Consider the following 10,076-nt stretch of genomic DNA (forward strand, 5'->3'; position numbering starts at 1 on the left):
AATTCTTCTTTGGTGCTTATGTGAATGGGAACTTGATTTGGTTAAGGTTTAGCCCTTTGCTAGGTGCTGGAAATTGGAGGATTAAAGGCCATCATTCTAAGGAGAAGACAAGGTCAAAGCCGAAACAAACATTCTTGAAATAAACACTACAAACACTTGGAAGATCAACAATCAAAGACAACAAGGAAGTGCACTAATCAAAAGAGGATCAACAAAGGGAGTTCTCTTATTTCCTTTGCAACTTGGTTTATTGTTAATTACCTTGTTAATTACGTTTTAGACGGTGAGTGTGTCTTCAAGGGCTCAAAGTGTCCAAGAAGCCTCACCTAGGGCCGAATAGTATAGCATTCTTGATTAGTAAATTGTTACTTGTTTGTAATTGCTTTTCTTTTGCTTTCATAGCTACGTTTTTCATGTTTAATTTTGTTTAATTGTGTGCTAAACCGACTAGCTTTGTTGCATAGTTAGCTTACATTGTTTTCTTGCTTTTATTTCTCAACTTATTTGTGTTCTAAGTGTTTCACTAAGAAAAAGTCTTGTGTGAAGAAATTGGGGGATAGTTTTTGGCAAGGAAAAGGCTTGGTACTTAAGTAGTCCTTTGTGACTCACCTCCCTTACCTGGAAAACTACCTTCTTTAACTTCCCTAAACTTTCTCAAAGTAAAACACCTATATACACAAAGTTTTAGCCATGTCTTCTTCTTCTCACTCTCCAAAGTCTATAGAAAGTGAAGTAAAATCTTTGAAAACTCTTTTAAAAGAAGTATCCCAAGCGGTACAATTGATATCTTTTAGACAATTGGAGAATGAGAACAAAATCAATGAGTTGGCTAAAGCTCAAGAAGAGAAATCACAAAAAACACAAAAATAAAAAAAAAACGCTTACTCATGCATCTCAAAGTATTGAGTCTTTAGGGGAGGGAAGCCGTAGGATCAATGATTATTACCAACCACCCCCTAGAAGAACTAGGCAAAGGGAGCAAGAGAGCCCAAGGGAAGTAAGGGTAGACCTACCCCATTTCTATGGTAAGGAAGATGTAGAAGCCTACCTAGATTGGGAGATGAAAGTAGAGAAACTCTTTGCTTGCCATAGAGTGAGTGAAGAGAGGAAAGTACCCTTAGCAACCCTTAGTTTCCAAAGCAATGCCATGTATTGGTGGACCTCTTTAGAAAGAGACCGACGTCTTCATAGGGAACCTTCCATAGAATATTGGAATGACCTTAGGGGAGCCCTAAGACGTCGCCACATACCTTCCTACTACCATAGGGAGTTGATGGACAAGCTCCAAAGACTCCAACAAAAGAACTTAAGTGTGGAAGAGTATAGGCAGAAAATGGAGCTTTACATGATGAGAGCATCCATTAGAGAGGAAGAAACCACCACCATATCTAGGTTTCTAAGTGGGCTCAACCTTGAAATAAGAGATAGAGTAGAACTATTACCCTATCAAGACTTGAATGATTTGGTTCAACTTTGCATTAAAGTTGAACAACAAAATTTGCGCAAAACTTCAAGTCAAAGGGTGGGTTCTTACTCCAACTCTTATCCCAAGAAAGACTTTAAAAGGGAGGGTAGTACACCTAGAGACGAATCCAAAGAAACTACCAAACCCTTAGTGAAAGATGCCTCCACCCCATACATCCGTGCTAGGGACACCAAGTGTTTTAAATGTTTTGGAAGAGGGCATGTGCAAGCGCAATGTCCAAACCAAAGGGTTTTGTTTTTAAAAGGAAAAGATGAGTACACAAGTGGTGAGGATGAACCTAGTATTCAAGAAAAAGGGGAAGGAGAAAGGATAAATCCTTTGGAGGGGGACTTATTGATGATTCAAAGAATCCTCCACAATCAACCTAGCGCATCCATCGAGACACAACGAGAGAACATTTTTCATACTAGATGCAATGCTTTAGAAAATATATGCTCTCTTATTGTGGATGGTGGGTCATGCTGCAATTGCTGTAGCACTAGATTGATTGAAAAATTAAAACTGCAAGTAGTTCCTCATCCAAAACCGTACAATTTACAATGGATCAATGAGGATGGAGAACTACGTGTAGACAAACAAGTGGAAATCGAGTTTTCTATAGGTAACTACAAAGACAATGTTTTATGTGATGTAGTACCTATGGAAGCTTGCCACATCTTATTAGGTAGACCATGGCAATTTGATAAGAAAACCTCGCATAATGGTCTAACTAACGAGATTTCTTTCATCCACAAGCACAAAAGGTTTGTACTTAGCCCTTTACCACATTCCCAAGTGGTAAAAGACCAAATACAAATGAAACACAAAAGGGATGAAGAAAAAATAGAAAAAGAGAAAAATTTTGGGAAACAAAAGGCGTGGGAGAATAGTGTTCCTTCCCACAAGGTCATTCAACAAGTCAAGCACATTGAAAATACTTTTACAAACATGCTTCTTGTTGAACAACCTAGCCTTTCCTTTTGTAAAGGAACACTCGCAAGCATAAGCACAAAAGAAAAGTCTTTAAAGGAAGCTTGCATAGATCAAGACTATTTCTCAAATGTGTTAAGATATCCCCAAAGGAATGACAAGTTATCTATAAGCACCTACCAATTTTTGTATGAAGTAGTGCCTAGAACAACTTGCCATGTCTTATTGAGACAACCATTGCAAAATGTACAAATTTTCATAAACCATGGTTGTACCAACGAGACTCTCTTTGCACATAAGAGAAAAAGTCTACAAGAAGGAAAACTCATGGGACAAATGAGAGTTGATAAAACTCTAGAGCTTTTAAGAGGAAAACTTTTGTCACCCATGAGAAAAGAAGTTCAAAGACATTACTTTAGGTATACCTCTTGTTTTCAAACTACACCTAAAGCAAAGTCCCAAGAACTCTATCCTCCTTCACCTTTTGTAAAAGATCCTTGGGAAGACACACATTTCAAATTAGAGCTTCCTAGGTCGACAAAAGGTCTTATTTCATTTTTCATGGATAAACTCATCCTAAGAAACGTGACAAACTTCCATGATTTATTCTCAAATGAAAGAGCTTCAACATTAGCAAACATAGCTCTCCCTTTTATGCTTCACGAAATCATGAAAGACACTCACCAATCTTGGGATAAGAATCCTTTTCCTTATAAGCATGCATACAATGGAGTAGTCCACAAGATTACTCATATCTCTCCATTTAAAGTTGTATGTGCCCAATGTCCTCTGCCTTTTTAAAGTTGTTACCATTTCTTAAAAAGCTTATGCCTAAGGGAAAAGTAACTACTTTTGGAAATGTTAGAAAATATAAGAGGATTAGAGGGCACCTACAACCCTCAAAAGGGAGGTATTGTGAGAAGTTGGCCAACACAAGAGAAAAACAAAAATGGCAACTTCACACAATTATCTGTTTTCCAAAGGCTCACCCTAACTCCTTTGCTTTGTTTCAAGATTCACATAGATTGATATTTGATCCGGGAGGATACACCTTGATGAAGCAAGAGGCTGCTATCCGAGATCAAGAATGCACATCTGAGGATAGATCTTCTCAAGAAGGAGGAGATGATGGACACCATCCAGCCACAACCATTCCCCGAGCAAAAGCCTTGGATTTGAGGACAAATCCTTTTCAAAAGGGAGGGGATGATGGAGGAGGGCCCAAGCTCACCACACTATGAAAGCCAAGCTTCCAAGACTAAGACCGTCTAGCCATGATGGGAGCGTCTAGCCTAAAAAAGGAGCGTATAGCCATGACGATGAGCGTCTAGGCCATGAAGAGGAGCGGCTACATAAGGAGCATCTATGAAGAGTCCTAGACCGTCTAGCTTCACATATACATGGGCCAAGCTACGGTTTGTGAAGAGAAGGCTTTGTTATATAAAGGCCCATTAGGGGTGCTTAGTAATTAGAGAAGTGTAGAAAGCATATTTGTACATTCTAGAAAGACCATGGAGGGGGTGAGCATGTGCCCATGTGCACCCATGTGCTTCACATTTGCATTTCATTTGGCTAGCATTAGGGTTGCATTATGGTCCTCCTTAGCCTATAAAAGGAGGAGCCTATACCTTGTATTTTCAAGTTTATTGTGAGTAAAGTTATGCTTCCAATTTGTGCTCAACTTTGCTTCTCCCTAGAATCCTAGGCTCTAAACTTCAATTCCTTCATCTTTTCCCTTGAGCTGGCCGAACCACTCAATACCCATACCCATCATGCACCTACAAGATCAACACCACTCTTAGGAGGATGTTGCCCACTCTCGTTCATTGCTTCCGCCCCATACTCTACATTGATTCAAGAAGAACTTCATGAAAATGCCATCAAAAACACACCGAACGGAAAAGGATGATAAGCAAACTGAACCGAACAAAGTGAAATTAAAGGCAAAGAACAGAAAAATAGGTGCTGGAAAACAAGAACAGCCGAACCAAAACAACAAGACAACAAGCTAGAACTAGGAATTAATAAAAAAGAAAGGAAGGAGAGAAGAATTGCTCATGAAGATGGATGAATGATGGATATTCTCGCCACTAGAAGTGTGGATGCTCCTAGATGAGACTGTTGCCGCCACTTGAGGACACCATGGATCCTTCAAGATAAGACTAGAGAAGAAGGCTCAAAAGCTCTCCAAATGCTCACTCCAATTTTGAGTATAGTTTCTTTAGATAAATTCAAATCTAAAAAATACAAACAGAGCACCTCTATTTATAGCCTAAGGTGCTGAAAATGCAAGCTAAAACAATTCAAATTTCCCTCCTAAAGCAAGCTAAAACCGGCGCCTATTTCAAGTCATGAGGAAGGTGTGACTCATTCCTTCACTTTGGCACCTCCTATTCTACTTCTACACCTATCTACTAACACACCCCCCCTAAGACTCCTAACTAAAGACTAAAAGATGCTTTAACAATAGAGGTTTCTAAAGTTTCCCTCTAAGCACCTTCAACTAAAGAAATTACAAAAAGAGAAAATAAATGTCCTCTAGCTCGTAAAGCTTTAAACATGCTTCTTGTAAGCCTTTGAGGTGGACTTTGACCTCCACGGGCGTCTTCTATTTGTGCCTCCACCTCTTCTTGATCTTGTTGATTGGCCTCTATGTTCTCTTGATCTTGATCTCCATCAGGGTGTGTCACCTTTGATGTTTCTCGCTAGCTGACTTGATCGTTGGAGTGCAAACGGCCGCGAGGGCGCCCCTTTGTTCACTTCTTTTTCAGGTACCACAGACGGAGCATAACAAATGTGCCCTAGCTTGCAAGGACAAGCCACGCGCAAAGACGACCCTGGTCAACCGGCGGGAAAATTTGGCGCCCACCGTGGGGCCGATATAAAACATCAGTCCCACTACACAAGTTTTTCAGTTCCAGTTCTCAAAGCCCAGATAAGTAAAGAACGTTTCCAGAAAGTCACGAAGATGAGACCTGCGCGCTCTAGGAGTGAAGAGATGACCATGCAACAACTAGCGGGCATGATGCAAGGGCTGCAGGAAGCAATGGCAGCATCGAAAGCGGAGCAAGAGCGCATGCAGGAGGATCTCGCAGCTTCTCAGGCGAGAAACGATGAGCTCCATCGTTCCAACGAGGAGTTACGCCGTGGATGGCGCGATGTAGACGAGCCTGAGACTACCTCCCCACCTAGAGAATTCACAACACCATTCTCACAGGCGATCCTAGAGACAGCAATCCCCAACACGTTCACGGGGCCTAAGGTAACCTTCACAGGGATGGAGGATCCTGAGGTGCACCTCACTGCGTTCCACAGACAGATGATGTGGGTTGGCGGTTCTGATGCCGTAAGATGCACGCTCTTTATGAGCACTTTGACTGGGATGGCTATAGATTGGTTCATCAGCCTCCCAGAGGGTCACATCACGTCTTTCGCACAGCTCTCACGACTATTCAGAGAGCAGTATTTAGCCAACAGGGCCCCAGCCCCAGTTTCGTACGACCTTTTCGACGTGAAGGGGGGAAACCCTGAAAGAGTACATAAGCCGTTTTGGGGCACAGGTGGTGAAGGTGGGTACCACAGACGAGCCCATGATCGTGTACGCATTTAGGAAGGGGGTGTGTCCTGGATCTTTTAGTAAATCGCTTAACCGCAGCTGCCCCAAAACCTTTGCTGAAGTAAGGCGTCGAGCGGTAGAACACATTGCCTCAGAGGGCGAGGAGTACGAGAAGCGCACGACTACTGCACCTGCGCGACCAAGAGCGCAGATACGCACACAACCCGCTAGGGTCCACGAAGTTGCCACAGAGAGAAGGAACCCAGACAGAAAGCGCACCTACGAGACAAGGAAGACCCAACTTAGGGGTCGGGCAGAAGGAAGGAGAGAGGGAAATAGACCACTAAGGCACAACTTTGTAGTGGAACTCAAAGACCTCATCGTTGTGCCCAATATAGCTGACAGGTTGAGGTCACCAGTGAAGTCTGACAAGATACTAGGACCTCACAAGGAATCATGGTGCGAATTTCACGAGGCATCTGGGCCCCATATTAACAACTGCTTGGCGCTGGATATCAATTGGATGAGCTCGTGAAGAATGGTTTCTTCAAGGATTATCTCGCTGGATCCACTGTGACCCCAGACGCGGCAACGCCAGATGAAGGTCAAGCGCATGAAGTCCCAACTCATGGAAAAGTGCACACCATCTCTGGCGGCTTTTCCGGGGGAGGACCCACTGCCTCTCAACGAAAGAAATACGTAAGGTCAGTAAATTTGGTTGCAGAAGAATTTCCGAACGACCCGTGGGAGTCAGACCTCGTTTTCACAAGAGCTGACCTGTGGGATGTCGTCCCACATGACAATGACCCGGTGGTCATTTCGGAAGAAAGGTACATAGGGTCCTCGTCGACCAAGGCAGTTATGCAGACGTCATGTTTTGGTCGACCTTTAACAAGCTACAATTGTCCCCTGACCTGTTGAGACCCTATACGGGGTGCTTGTATGGGTTTGCAGATAACCCAATAGAAGTACGTGGCTATTTAGAACTGAGGACAACCTTCACTAATGGAGTGGCATCACGCACCAAGGGCATTCGATACTTGGTGGTTAACGCCAACTTAGCTTACAACATTCTGTTAGGTAGACCCGCCTTGAACAGATTAAGAGCGGTGTCCTCCACACGCCACATGAAGATGAAGTTACCAGACCTTAGCGGCAAGGTGATAGTCATCAAGTAAGACCAAGAAGAGGCCCGAAAGTGCTATGAGAATAGTTTGAAAACAAAGAGAGGCGTAGTCATGGTGATTCAGCGACCACCTGTCTCAGATTCACCTACAAAACTAGAATCATTGGAAGAGGCGACGCCAGCAGAGTCCACGCCAGTCGAAGCCACCTTAAGGGCGTCGCCAGAAGTAGGCGTCGCCACCAGATAATCAAGCAGAAGTCAAATTCGGAGCAAGATAACAGGTATGTCTAGTATAAGTTAAAATCCGGGAGCCTAGTCCTTGGTCAGGGGTTAAGGGATTCCTTCGGGACACCCCGTCCACAAGTATGAACAGCTAGCCCCGGTACCAGATATCAGTATAAGTTAAAATCCGGAAGCCTAGTCCTTGAGCAAGGGTTAAGGGATTCCTTCGGGACACCCCCTCCTCAAGTATGAACAGCTAGCCCCGGTACCAGATATCAGTATAAGTTAAAATCTGAAAGCCTAGTCCTTGAGCAAGGGTTAAGGGATTCCTTCGAGACACCACCTCCTCAAGTATTAACAGCTAGCCCCGGTACCAAATATCAGTATAAGTTAAAATCCGGAAGCCTAGTCCTTGAGCAAGGGTTAAGGGATTCCTTCGGGACACCCCCTCCTCAAGTATGAACAGCTAGCCCCGGTACCAGATATCAGTATAAGTTAAAATCCGGAAGCCTAGTCCTTGAGTAAGGGTTGAGGGATTCCTTCGGGACACCCCTTCCTCAAGTATGAACAGTTAGCCCCGGTACCAGATATCAGTATAAGTTAAAATCCGGAAGCCTAGTCTTTGAGCAGGGGTTAAGAGATTCCTTCGGGACACCCCCTCCTCAAGTATGAACAGCTAGCCCCGATACCAGATATCAGTATAAGTTAAAATCCGGAAGCCTAGTCCTTGAGCAATGGTTAAGGGATTCCTTCAGGACACCCCTTCCTCAAGTATGAACAGCTAGCCCCGGTACCAGATATCAGTATAAGTTAAAATCCGGAAGCCTAGTCCTTGAGCAGGGGTTAAGGGATTCGTTCTGATGAGGGAATGTTTAAATAATATAGAATGTTTAAATACATAGTTTTTAGGAAAGGTGCTTAGAGGGAAACCTTAGATACCTCTTTTGTAAAAGCATCTTTAGGCATTAGTTTAGAATTTTCTAGAAGAGTACTCTTCATGCTTCATTTTGGCGCTATTAGTAAGTAGCATATGAAGAGTCTTTTGGATAGCTTATGTTGTAAGCTTCATGACCAGCCCTTGCTCCTATAAAAGGAGGGCTTAGGTCCTTCACAATGCTGATTTGGAAATTGTAGTAAGAAAACTCTACTCAATTTGAGAGAGAAATTGGAAGAGCTTTGGTGCCTTCATCAAGTCTTATCTTGGGTGTCTATGGTGAACCTCAAGTGGCGGCAACTCACTAATCTTGGAGTATCCACACTCTAAGTGGCGTGATCACTCACCTCTCCTTCCATCTCCATAAGTTTTCTATTCTCTAGCTTTGTGTCTTCTTCATTTTCATGTCTAGCTTAATTGTTCTTGCCTTTTTTTGGTTCGGCTATTTCCATTTTCCAGCAAGCTATTCTTCCTTCCTCAAGTATGAATAACTAGCCCCGATACCAGATATCAGTATAAGTTAAAATCTAGAAGCCTAGTCCTTGAGCAGGCGTTAAGGGATTCCTTCGGGACACCCCCTCCTCAAGTATTAACAGCCAGCCCCGGTACCAGATATCAGTATAAGTTAAAATCCGGAAGCCTAGTCCGTGAGCAGGGGTTAAGGGATTCCTTCGGGACACCCCCTCCTCAAGTATGAATAGCTAGCCTCGGTACCAGATATCAGTATAAGTTAAAATCCGGAAGCCTGGTCCTTGAGCAAGGGTTAAGGGATTCCTTCGGGACACCCCTTCCTCAAGTATGAACAGCTAGCCCCGGTACCAGATATCAGTATAAGTTAAAATCCGGAAGCCTAGTCCTTGAGGAGGGGTTAAGGGATTCCTTCGGGACACCCCCTCCTCAAGTATGAACAGTTAGCCCCGGTACCAGATATCAGGATAAGTTAAAATCCGGAAGCCTAGTCCTTGAGCAGGGGTTAAGGGATTCCTCCGGGACGCCCCCTCCTCAGGTATGAATAGCTAGCCCCGGTATCTGGTGTTTTAGACAGCCTGAGGACGATATGGTGTTGCTGCAGTAGGCCTCTCCTCAGGCGTGGGCACCAAACGCGGAGAAATAAGGGCTAAGTTGCCCTGGTGTTTTAGACACTCCATGGACGATACGGTACTGTTGTATAGGCCTCTCCGTGGGTGTGGGCACCAGAGCGCGAATTTTGTCCCAAGGGCCTAGACACGCTGAGGACACCTAGAGCAGGTCCCTCCTCGAGCATAGGCACCTAGTACAGGTAAGACAAGTCCTCCACGCCCTCGAGCGATGTCTAGGGCACAAAAGAGCCGATAAGCCCTCCTCGCCCTTGAGCGATGGTGAGGCCCGAAAGGAGTTGAGACCCCTTTCATTTTAAGCGATGATAAGGCCAGCAATGCCCTTGTTAGTAAACACCTTGGGGCTCATGACAAGTAGGTGAAGAGCAAGGAGAGGATGAAGCATGAAGGCACGAGCTACTTAAGATAAGAAAAATACGTAAAGTTAAAATCCTCCCTTGCCTTTGGGCAATGATGAGGCAGGCGACGCCTTCATGAGGAAGATTCCTCGTAGATAGAAAGGCCAAGTAGGTTTCTAAGTGAAAAGATCAGGGGAAGGGTAAGAGAGAAGGTCACGTGCCACCTAAATAGTTAAAGTCGAACGCGATGAAGAGATGTATCGAAGGTAATACACTCGATATAGTAAAGAAAGCAGGAGCTAAAAGTACACAAGTATGCAAAGATAAAGCAAATGGGCATTCAAGTAAAAATCAAGAGTTATAATTACAGATCAAGTTCATGACAGCTGCAAATTAAGCAAAAGGCAA

Source organism: Phaseolus vulgaris, chromosome 4 (assembly GCF_000499845.2).
Source record: "Phaseolus vulgaris cultivar G19833 chromosome 4, P. vulgaris v2.0, whole genome shotgun sequence".
Lineage (NCBI taxonomy): Eukaryota > Viridiplantae > Streptophyta > Magnoliopsida > Fabales > Fabaceae > Phaseolus > Phaseolus vulgaris.